Genomic DNA, 12,672 nt, shown 5'->3' on the forward strand with positions numbered 1-12,672 from the left:
TCAGTGGAAGTTAACAGCATTGACCATTGAAGGAAGGATTTCCAATGTACTCTTTCAGAACAATTTGTATGGCCTAGAATGTGTTATGCTCATCCTACACTTTTCATGGTCTTTCTCATCACTGTGTGTGGAAACATCTGCCCCAATATATAAATTGCTAGGTTGCCCCAAGTGGTACTGGCTGATACCAATAAATAAGTACTAGCAGCTCTTAAAAAGACCCTAGTCAAAGCACATACCCTGCTGTCTACAGGGCCACGGATTTTCTTCTTTCTGTGGACGATGGTCACAAACAATTCCAGTGGATGCATCCTACGTTAATTATATGGGAGCAAACATACAGCATCTATTGTTTCAGGCTTTTAAAAGTCACTGAAATTAAGTGTACAGTGTATGAGCAGACAGTATTCAACATGCATTGGGGCAATTCAGAAATTTCAATACCTAATAGGGACACAGAATGTCATTGTAAAGACACACATACCACATTGAAAACCATACTACAATGTAAAAGGACAGTGGGAAATGTGCACTCTGCCAATGCTGCACGATGGGTTGCTGCACTGTTAGGAATAAATATGGAATAAGACCCAACCAACCCCGCTTAACCAGCACCATTGGGGGCGCTGACACCCACATCCTGCATGAGTGTGACCTCATCAGATATGCCTGATTTTCCACAGGTGCCTAAAGGGCAAAGCCCACCTGACCTTCCTGTTTATTGTAGTTCTCACTTGGCATCTAACAGATTGACAGCAGTGATAGGTTTGTTCCTGCATTATCCAGAAAGTACACAACCTACTGATTCCTTGTAGGCTCCAAACATGGCAGTATAAAACACAGAGATAGCTGCTGCATATGGGGTTTTTCCAACATATTTCATTGATGGTACCTGTTGTAGTGGAGACACATGGTGATTGTGCTCCATATCTCCACCATCCATATTCAGGATTTGAACTTCATTGGCTGTGGGTCTTTCAACGCTTCCCCAGCTCAATTTCTTTAAATATAGCAGGTAACAATACCACTTATCTGGATTAGGAGACTGAGTCCATGTGGTTAACATGAAGGTTCACCAGAAAAAATTCTTAGTCCCTGGTGATAACATGGCTGATGCACTGGCAACCAAGAGTGTCAGAGAAGGGTCAGACTTCCTTACTCAGTTTCCAATCCTTCAAATAGGTCCTGTTCAAGTGGTGGTACCAGGGCTTCTCAATCAGAAGCAAACACACAATTAGTTTTGTGGCAATGACAGAAGCAAGACAACATCCTGGCCCCCAGTTTAAGAGGAGCGGCAATCACCCCTGAATATCTGGAATGTCAGATACAGTATGATCTTTCGGGCACTGCTGTTTCAAGTTATGTTACATTGCAGTGACATTCACCTTTTCCCCACTGCAGGATCTGTTTTTGATCCCAGATAAGCTTTCCCCTGCAGTGTATAAAGTGGCTGAGCATACCTCACCAGCATGTTAATGGTTGTATATTTCACAACTGAAAGTGCTTCCTAACCCCCATAAGCTAAAGAGAATAGTGGGGAAGGACAGGGATGAATGGTGTAAAACAGTAAAAGTTTATTATGTAACAACTACCTATTTTGTTCTGTTGTCCTTACTGGTACATTGAAGCAGCAAACACACCATGGAGTAGCATACCTGTATTATTTAGATAACTTAAATACGTTTCTCACTATGATTGCTGTCATTTCCATCTTACTGCAGGGTTCACTTGGTATTTCTTATCACCCACATATTGAAGATGACCTACCTATATTAATGAACATTGTCTGTGACAGACCTCTTGTAACAGAACAACATACACCCAGTATAACTACATCTCATGGTGCTATGTTATTTTATAACAAATTGGAGCCTGTAGAAGGAGCATCAGCCTTTATGAATATAAAAGGTCGTGCCTTGTATCATCAGTGTGCGATATACAGAACATGGTCCCCAACGTCAGAATTTAAGGAGCGGATAACACAATGTTACTTGTAGGCGTGGGAGTAAGAGGTATAATTGCCTCTAACATAACTATGTACCATTGCTTATTACTTACCATTACGCATAATTACTTGATGAGGGTAATTCAGCTATTATCACTAATTCCTGAGCAAAAAATGCATCCTTATGTCCGCAATAGACCAGCGGGTGCATTTTGAGCTAAGACAATAATACTAAATGCTTTAGGACATGAACGGCAATAGCCAACAGTTTCTCACACTCTCCAAGTTTGTTGTTCCTGTCCTTCTGAAGTAGGCTGTTTGCTCCAAATTATTTGAGCAGGCGCAATCACGTAAATTCAGTAATTTTGGATCAGAAGAGTAATTAAGAATTACCAAAATTACTCCAATTACTCAGCCTTAAAAATAAAGTGTCTACCAGGGCTACATACGTTGCCCCACTGTAATGCAACAGTTGAAAATATAAACATTTAAGTTTTGATTTAGATCTTGGTGGGACTCCCGTCGTCCCTCCACAGCAGAGTTTACAAGTACTTTGCTAAACTGATGGAATCCCGCCCACCATATTTAGATGTGTGCTGGCAAAATCTCCATCCGAGTCGTCGCATAAGCAGCTCACTGATGTCGACTTGGCGGACTCCTATGCTGGCTAACATTACTCCAGTCACCGTCAGGGTGGAGGGATTGTGCGGAACATATATATAGATTTCACAGTTGTGCTGCCGTTGTTCCCAGACAGAAATGTAAGGAAAATGTATTTTTTAGCTAAATTTGAGGCTTGCAGGGGATTCTGAGTAGTAAAACATTGGGGGATCCATCCAAGCCGCACCTCCCTGGACTCCCCTGGGTGTGTAGTTTTCAGAAATATCTGGATTTGGTAGGTTTCCCTCGATGGACGCCAGGTTGTTTTGTGATAGATAATTCTGATGTCCCTATAATACATTTTGGGCCCTTCCCTGTTGTGGGTGCTTAGCCCAACCACACAAGTGAGGTAGCATTTTTATCAGGAGAACGGTGGGAACACCAGGTGGTAGGACATTTGTGTCAGCCCAGTGATCCCATAACTTTCCCACATAGTAATGTGAATAAAATGTGATTTTCTCTTGACTGGGGATGAGTGTTTAAAATGTTTTAGCAGTCCGTCCATAATCTTGCTGTGTTTGTTATGTCTGCCCTAAGTGGCCATGAGTATGCCCAGACGTGGGTCCCTTGCTTGCTGTGCCACTGGATTCAAGCTAGTCCTTCCATCATCGTGTTGTGTTCAGCGATAATCTAGCAGCAGACTGCCGAAGGAGGGATTCCATTGAGGGACACGTTGAACATTGCACTATTCCTGTGGCTTTTGTATGGATGTTCTCATCACACGCCTGATGTTTTTTGCCTAATTGTTTTCCCTTGCATACCACCCTATCAAACACACTCCATTTCAGATTATGACCCTTTGCCATATCATTGCAGCACAACATTGTCAAGAAGAACTTTTGTCAGTAAAGTCAGGTTTTGTTTTGCTTTCTCTGTTTCTTGCCCCATTTTTTCTCTCTCATTTATTTTCTTGTGGGCAATAAAATATATTTTGTTGTTTTTTTGGATAATGGCAGGGATGACAAATACCCATTTTACAGAGGGAGAATTCTGAGTCACAGTGGATGAAATTATTAGAGTAGACCCACAGTTGTCTGGACCCCAAGTTCAAAATACAACCATAGCCCAGAAAAGGCAAATGTGTACCAGAATAGTTGACAGTGTGAATGCTACAGCAAACAACCTGCACTCACACGAGGAGATGAGAAAAAGGTGGAATGGCCTGTGGAGAAGAGTGTGTTCCCTGGAATCACCTGGAGGTGCAGAGGACTGATGGTGGTTCTCCTAGCCCCCCTTACAACTTTTTCCCTGAGAGGAGAAGGTCTTGCTTATCCTACATCATAAAGGCTTGACAAGAATCCCTGGTGGAGTGGAGACTGGTAAGTTAGACTTTTGAATGTGTTACTAAACCTAATTGTAGTTTTTGGTTTTAATTTAGCTCTTGCTAATGTGTTTTGCACCCTTTGGAAACACAGAAATGTGTATATAATTCTATCATTTTTGTTTGCCGTGTTTGTTTGTTTGTTTGAATGTACTTTCTTGTATTTAAGATTACAGGTTTCAATCTCCATTACATTTCACATGATATAATGGTGCTTGTAAGTGTTTTTACACCAATTCAGACATGTGTTTCATATTTTAAATGCCTGTTCTATTTTTACTGCAAATTTACAGTAAGTAAGTAGTGTAATTGTGAGATCTGTAGCCTGTTAGGCCTTGGAATGCTTTCTTTCGAAATTTTCCTCTCTTCTGTGTTTTGTTGAATCTCTGGTTAATTTTCGAGTATACTTTCTAATTTGTTTTTCTTTTGGAACATTTTTTTACCTATTTTTTTAGTGTCGTTTTATATGTAATTTGAACTGTTTGTGCAATTTATTATAATACCACTGAGAGGTACAATCTTCTTTTTTAGCTTCAAGCACATTTGATATATAACCCATACTTTAACAATATTACTTTTTTTTAAATTCACAATAGGTCCAATACCCAGAGTATGTGGCCAACCATTTGCCACTGAGGACCTCCAGACCAGGAACAAGCCTTCAGTGAGGACTCCACTCCTGCAAGTCCGTATGGCGAGGAGCTGCCTGGTTCATCTGGTCTACCTGGTCAGACAACTCCAGTTACTGTCACTCGGCCCATACCCACACCTCCCACCTCAGCTATTACCACACCTCAGCCTATGGATACCGCCACTTCCTGTGTCCAAACCAACATCACCCCTACCTCGTGCCCCCCAGTCCTGGTTGCTTTTGATCCAACACCACCACCTGGTCAGCCAGGAACTAGTGGGATGTGGGACACTGGGACAAGGGCACAGGATAGTGGGTGTAGAGGTCATAGGAGGGACTATGTGGGCCAGCAACATGAGGCCACTGGGTTCAATGTCACTCTGTCTACCATCAACCACGTCTTCAGATCCCTCCATTAGTCCCAAGACATAATGGGCCAGATGAATCATTTGCAGATGGAGCACAATGTAAAGATGGAGAATCTGACCCTCGCTTTAGGCTTCCTGACTTGAGTGCTGCATGATATTTTGACCCATATGTGCAGGCCTTTCCCAGAAACATATTCCCCTTTCTGTGGTCCAACAACATCTGAGCCAACTACATCTGCCACAGTCACAGAAAGGGAGTCCCTGCCATAAGAGGAAACAGCTGCACCCACCTCAGTCCCTGCAACTGTGGATCCCCCAGCCCCCCCTTAAGAAGGGACGTTCAGCCCAACTAGCAGGAGCAGATGGCAAGACCTCCACTACCACCAGTAAGAGAGGTGCAGCGCCTAATTTCCTCCAGTGTGAGACTACCATTCACTCTGTGAACTATTTTCTGGACACATTTAACTTTTTCATGCCAGTTGTATTTTGGAAATTGGATTTCAAGCAACTTAGGCCCTTCAATATTAGTTTCAGTCACCATGATTAACTTATTATGTTTTTTGTTTGTTTTTTTGTTAACTTCCTGCTTTAGTTCATCTGGTTTTATTAAATAAAAAAACTGGTGTTGTACTTTTTTCTCAATTTGTTCATTTTTTTGAATTTCAAACATACATTTTAAAAAAGTTACATAAAAAAAGATTGTTTATTCATAAAGAATTTCAGACTGTGTGAGCAAGGGGACGGTGTTCCCCGAAACGCGTTACTGGAATAAAATCTAAACCTGATTTAATCTCCTGAGAGAGCGTGATTACTTGGTGATCGCAACAAAAAAAATCAAAAAATAAATATATATATATATATATATATATATATAGATATATATATATATATAACCTTAAAAAATATAAACAAGGGATTGATCCTAATTGTACTTTGCAGGAATATAATAGTGTGACCTATTTAAAATGCCTTTTAAATTGATATATATTTATATATTTTATGCTTTTATAAATTAACATTTTTGAAATGTATTTATTGGCTCAAAAAAATATTTTTAACAAATGTGGAATTTTATTGTTAATTGTATTTTATTCCTTAAAGATGGGTATTACAATACCTTTTCCTTTCCTGATCCAAAAAACACAGATTTTGTTAAGCCAATGTCTGTATCAAATGATTCTTCTATGTCTATGCCTCACCACCAATCGTTGTCAGTATGTAGCTCTTTAAATAGTCTGTTACCACGTAGCAGCGTTGTCATGTGATCAAGGTCCGTCAGGACTGAAACGCGATATGGCCGACATTAAACCAGCACTTTAAGCATGCATTTTGATGGTCCGCGTCTGCTTTGTTTGGAGAAATCTGTCCGAAGCACGGAGCAGCGTTTTGATATATATATATATATATATATATATATATATATATATATATATGCAAGACGACACTGTTAGCTCCTCCTGGGAATTTCGCCCGTTGTTGGGTGGTGCGTTAAGCCGGTAGAGCTACCGCCGGCAAAATTCAATCCAAAATATCTGCTAATAAGCAAACGCACTCTCGGTAGCTGTATCAGTAACAAGTTTAATTTACACTGTTACGCGTTTCGGGAGTCACGCTCCCTTGGTCACACACTGTGTGACCAAGGGAGCGTGACTCCCGAAACGCGTAACAGTATAAATTAAACTTGTTACTGATACAGCTACCGAGAGTGCGTTTGCTTATTAGCAGATATTTTGGATTGATATATATATATATATATATATATATATATATATATATATATATATATATATATATATATATATATATATATATATATATATATATATATATATATATATTTTTTTTTTTTTTTTTTTTCTTCACTGAAAAAACCACAGGTTTCACACATGTTATAGTTAGCTGGACATTTCACTCGTAAAAAACCAATGAAATTCCCCCGTTATAGTTAGTTCAGCTAACTATAACTCGCGCACCCGCAATCCACTGCTGATAACGTCACATATTACATCACTCATGATATGGTCAGTAACATCACTCATGACATCACTGATGACATCTCACATGACATCACTGATGACGTCATCCATGTGATAAATTACCACATCTTCTCACACCCTAATATAACCTTTGATACACCGACTCAAAATTTCAGAGTTCCATTCTCAAAACCATACATACTGCAATACCAATAACTACATACCCACTTATTAACTCTTAGGTCTACATACACCTCCACTCATTCACCTGTACAGTCACTCATACTTACAGTCACTCCATACAAGACTATCATATGCATTTATACACCTATATAGACACTCACACACCACCAATCATCCATAGAGGTACTCTCACACCTAGTCAGACATGCAAATAATCACACTCCCATTTACTCACCTATGCGGTTATACACACTCAAGTTCACTTACTCATAAAAATAGTACCACATTCTTACGCTCTTATAGAATCATTGATACAAGCACACACTCATCCATACAGTCACTCTCACAATCACACACTCTCACATCTACCCACTTAAATACTCTTACACGCATATATACTGCCTTTCAAATATGTAGTTAGTCACAAATGTACCACTGAGATATATATTCACTCACTAACACACTCATACATACACTCACTCAACCATACAGTCCATCGCAGATGCACTCTTAAAACCATGCACCCATAGAATCACCCACTCACACATCTAGTCACAGAGTAACACACACCCTACCCACACAAACACTCAGGAACCCATACAGATACTGAGACAAGCAATCAACAACTCATATAGACACTCATATAGCTATTCACAAAACCATGCAGCCACTTATACACCAACATACAGACACATACAGACATTTACACAGTTTAGTCACTAGTCTGCAGTAAGATACATTTAATGACTCACTTATAGAGTCAGTTACGCACCACAGAAAATCATCCATTTACACACTTGTACACCCACTCATTCTTCAACAGGCCTTTCCCTATATACATTAAACATATTAAAATTGTTCAGAAAACATACTCAATGGATGATGTCATCAGTGATGTCATTTGAGATGTCATCAGTGATGTCATGAGTGATGTCACTGAGCATGTCATGAGTGATGTAATATGTGACGTCATCAGCAGTGGATTGCGGGCGCGCGAGTTATAGTTAGCTGAACTAACTATAACGGGGGAATTTCATTGGTTTTTTCCGAGTGAAATGTCCAGCTAACTATAACATGTGTGAAACCTATGGTTTTTTCAGTGAATATATATATATACATATATATATATATTCACTGAAAAAACCATAGGTTTCACACACGTTATAGTTAGGAATTAGCATTTAAAAAACCTTGCAAATTCACTTAAAAAACCATATTACATCACTCATGACATGGTCAGTGACATCACTCATGACATCACTGATGACATCATCCTTTTGATAGAGTGGCGGTCTTGCGAGTTATAGTTATCTGAACTAACTATAACGGGGGAATTTCAATGGTTTTTTACGAGTGAAATGTCCACCTAACTATAACGTGTGAAACCTATGGTTTTTTAAGTGAATTTGCAAGGTTTTTTAAATGCTAATTCCTAACTATAACGTGTGTGAAACCTATGGTTTTTTCAGTGAATTTGTACAGTTTTTTAAATGCTAAGTTATGTATTTATTATTATATTTTTTATATATTTATTTTACAATAAACTAAGTATTCAATTTTTTTTTAATGGTTTTTCACCGTGCACGCACCCCGCGATTTTTAAAAAAAAAATGTAAAATGTTTTTTTCTGCCTTCGGGGTCCTTCAGGGACCCCCTGACAAAGGCTAGGGGGTCAGGAACTCTCTACCCTGCCCCCTTTTCATGTTCGCCACCTTCCTTTTTCACTCTCGCACTCAAAACAAACAAAATGGCGGCCGACACTTCCTGATTTCGACCGATTCGAACGTTGACTGACATGTAACCACCAATCAGAATTACGCTCGCGCACGTTAGGGTGCGCGCACCATGCGCGCACGGTGCGCGGCTATAGATATTTATGTACTTTAACTGCAATTTTCTCAGGAACTACTGAACAGATTGACTCCATATATGCAAAAGGTACATCCCTGACCTGAGGACTACCTCTTTGCCAAATTTCAAGTAATTCTATTCAGCCGTTCGGGCTGTACCTTCGACTAAACGTCCTATGGGAAAATGCATGGGGAAAACGTGTTTTGGGTCCCCCCTTTTTTCTCGGCCACTGCTTGACGAATCCCCCTGAGACTTTCAGGGTAGGAGCTGAGCGGAGCGCCCCAATAGTTTTGAAAATTTCGCGAGGATTCGTCAACCGGCGCCAAAGTTATTCAAAATAGAATTTTGAGATTTCCTATGGAAACTTGGTCCTAACTATAACTATCTACTGGCGACCGCCAGTAGATAATATATCCAAACATATAGTTATGACGACCACAGAAGGGCTATTCTTCCACCAGATCTTCTTTAATTTAAGTAACGTGTTTTGCCTGTCGCAGCAGGCTTGCTCACACACTGGAAAGTGGGTTTAGAGTTACGTATATACTGTTGAGAATTCAGATAGAAGAAACAGAAAAAGGACTACATTCACCATGTCCATATACTGTTCTAATGTCTCTTTAGCGGCCATCTTAAGTTAGTCAAATGCAAACCTAATACATCACCTATAAGATTGGTGTGTATGTCGGCAGGTAATTCTGAACAAACATCTGATGGAGTTCAAGTCACCATGGAGATCTCGACTAGCTGCACTGGGGAAGGAACAACAAGGAGAATGTTCCGCTGATGCCTTGACTTGGCCCCTGGGATTGGGCTGTCAGGGTGACAAATACACATGTAGCGCATTGAAAAGACAATATGGCAACATTGCATCCATGTATAATGCTTCCTCTATTTATTAATCATAGGTGGTGGTATGCATAATGGATTGAGAGACGAATTAAAACAATAGTTCCAGCTTGTTGAGCTACTGGGTCAGGTGGATGAGTTTGCACACACCAAGGGAGGGATGCCTAAATATTATTAGTGGCACTTGAGATTGTCTCCCTTGCCCAGTGAAAGGATCAGTTGTTTATCAGGTAGAAGAGAGGGCCATGTGTTTGGGTGTATTATATCACCAGGTTGGTTAATCACTCTGGCATCATATAGGGCCCCAAGTTCAATGTTGTGACAATATGTATTCACTGATGGATTTGGAAGCAGGCATTGTATACACCCCAGTGAAATTCCGAAACATTGGTGTGTTCATGGGTATTGCAAACATTTTTGAGTGGAAGACAATATCCCTTGCTACAGAAGTTACTTTATACAAGAAAATTAGTACAGCAAACACATTATGTATTTTCACAAGCATCACGCATAGCCAAAGCGCTGACAGTTTGTGTATAATTTGTTGCACAAGGACTTATGAAAACAGCAGTGCTTAATTTGTAACAAAATAAGTGCCAGGGCCCCTGTCAGGAGGCCACTGCAGCTTATACCGCCCATTGCCTTTGCCAGTGCTGCCAGTGATAGTAGCAACTGAACTGCTAAATGACACACTCTTACAGGAGTGACAATTCAGACTATTCCAGGGCCCCAAAGCTATAAGAATGGCTACAGCAGCAGGTATTAGTAATTTATTGTGGATATTCAATTAATAAAGCATTGTTATTGTGCTTACCTTCAAATTAGGCAAACAGCACCACAATGTCATACGTGACGGTGCAGATGTGGACCACTGGAAACCACCAGCTCAAATTAAGCACTGGAAAATAGACATCCATATGCAGCAGCTATCAGATATCGATGGAATCCCGGTATCAGGCCACAGTAGGTATGGAGTGCTGGCCAGTTATCTTGATGAATGTGTCACTACAGGTCCGGCCCCCTCATGGGATTTATGGAGCTCACTCTGAAAATATCAGTGATTTGAGCAACCTGAGGAATACCCCCTCTATCAATCAATGCACCTCAGCGTGTGCGACACATACTGGCCTAATGAACATCATTTGACCAGCACTTATTTATCTACGCACATAGGTCCTGACAAAAGCCAGCATAATTTGCGGTCTAGCTGAAACATGTAGACCTGATTTCACAGGATATTGGAGACATAATTTACCTCCACACATAACCGTGTCTCTGTTTTAATACTGCCAAGGGCCCATCATTAAACTCCCCTAATTTCACAGGACCCATTTGACAGTTTTTACTTTACACTCATTCACTTCACTGCACACTCACGGCACAAAACCTGCTCCGCTGTAATCAGGCATTGAAGCAAACCCAAGGTGCACTCAGCACCTTGGGTGGGACCCGATGATGAAGCATTCCACCAACTAGGTTGGTGGGTGAGGGTCTTCATAATAAACAAAGTGTTTTTTCTCCCAGACATGGACACCTAGCTTCCATCCATTAAGCTAGTTATCATTGTTATTTACTTAAAGTACATGGGGAAGTGAACTAGTCCACTTTTTCCTCCCTCTCTCGCTTTATAAACATCGCAGCTATCAGATAACCAGTTGTTCGATATCTTCAAGGACTAGTCACCAGGGGTCACAAAGCTCTTGAATAAAGCCTTCCCTCCGCTGTTGTGGTTATTTGGATGCTCACCAAGCTCCTTGCCATCATGCTACACCGCTTCATCTGCTGGGGAATCTATTTACTAAAATGCAGCAGCTGGCTGTGCAACAACAGTACCTTTTCCAGGGAAAGGGACTTGATATTAATCTACCAAGAAAAAAAACACAATGTTAGAATGAGGCTGGCCCCCGGGACAAGTGAACTGGAAAGAGTGAGTGTAAGAATTCATTTTAGTCAATAAAGATTAAATAATTTAATGTCAATACATTGCAGCCCCCCAACATACATGTACTCCCTGCAGAGCACAACAGCGCAACTGAGTGCCTGCATGCTTAAAGTTCCAAAACCGTGTTCTCATGGAATCCAAACACAGAGTGAATAATAACAAGTTAAAGTAAATAGCATATTGAAAATGTAACATATCTCCCTTATATAAAATGAAGACAAAGAGAAGGCATAAAGAAAAGGAAGTAAATAATACAAACATAATAACTACTCTATGTAACATAATCTAAGAATTTTGCAGGTACAAATCTTGAACGTGTAGAGTCCTTGACCCTGTTGGCAACAGAATCATTACATACATATGTGGAATCATGACCATTACTTTGAACATCGTGGGACATGCTCAGAATCAACCAATCTTCATTTAAATCATCATAATTGGTGTATGGTAATGTGTTCTTGGCTCTATAATTTTCAGGACACTTAGAAACATGTCTGATGTTCCACAACTTACCATCTTGAGTGATAAGAGAGTTTCTAAAGATTTTAGTGATCTTAATGGGTCTAGAAAATGTACTCATACACTTACCCAACAAATGTGGTTTCTTAATTCTCACCCATTCTCCTACCCTAAAATTATGTTGTTTAGTATTCCACTTCTTGTCATACCACAATTTGTTCTTCCTTTGTTTATTTTTTACCTTTAAACTGATATCCATTTTGTTATGGTCAGACCTTATGTTACTTTTACATTTTTCTTTAATCCACCACGGACAAATATCAGAAGCTGGATCTCTGCCCTTCAGCAGACAAAATGGACTAACTTCAGTGGTAGAATGTGGTGTGATTCTATACATCCACAATCTTTACCTTAACAAATTTTTCCAATCCTCTTTCTCCTTAGTCACTTCAGAAATGTAACTTTTCAAAACGCGATTAAAGCGTTT

The sequence above is a fragment of the Triturus cristatus genome, chromosome 2_1 (genome assembly GCF_964204655.1).
Source record: "Triturus cristatus chromosome 2_1, aTriCri1.1, whole genome shotgun sequence".
NCBI classification, from domain to species: Eukaryota; Metazoa; Chordata; class Amphibia; order Caudata; family Salamandridae; genus Triturus; species Triturus cristatus.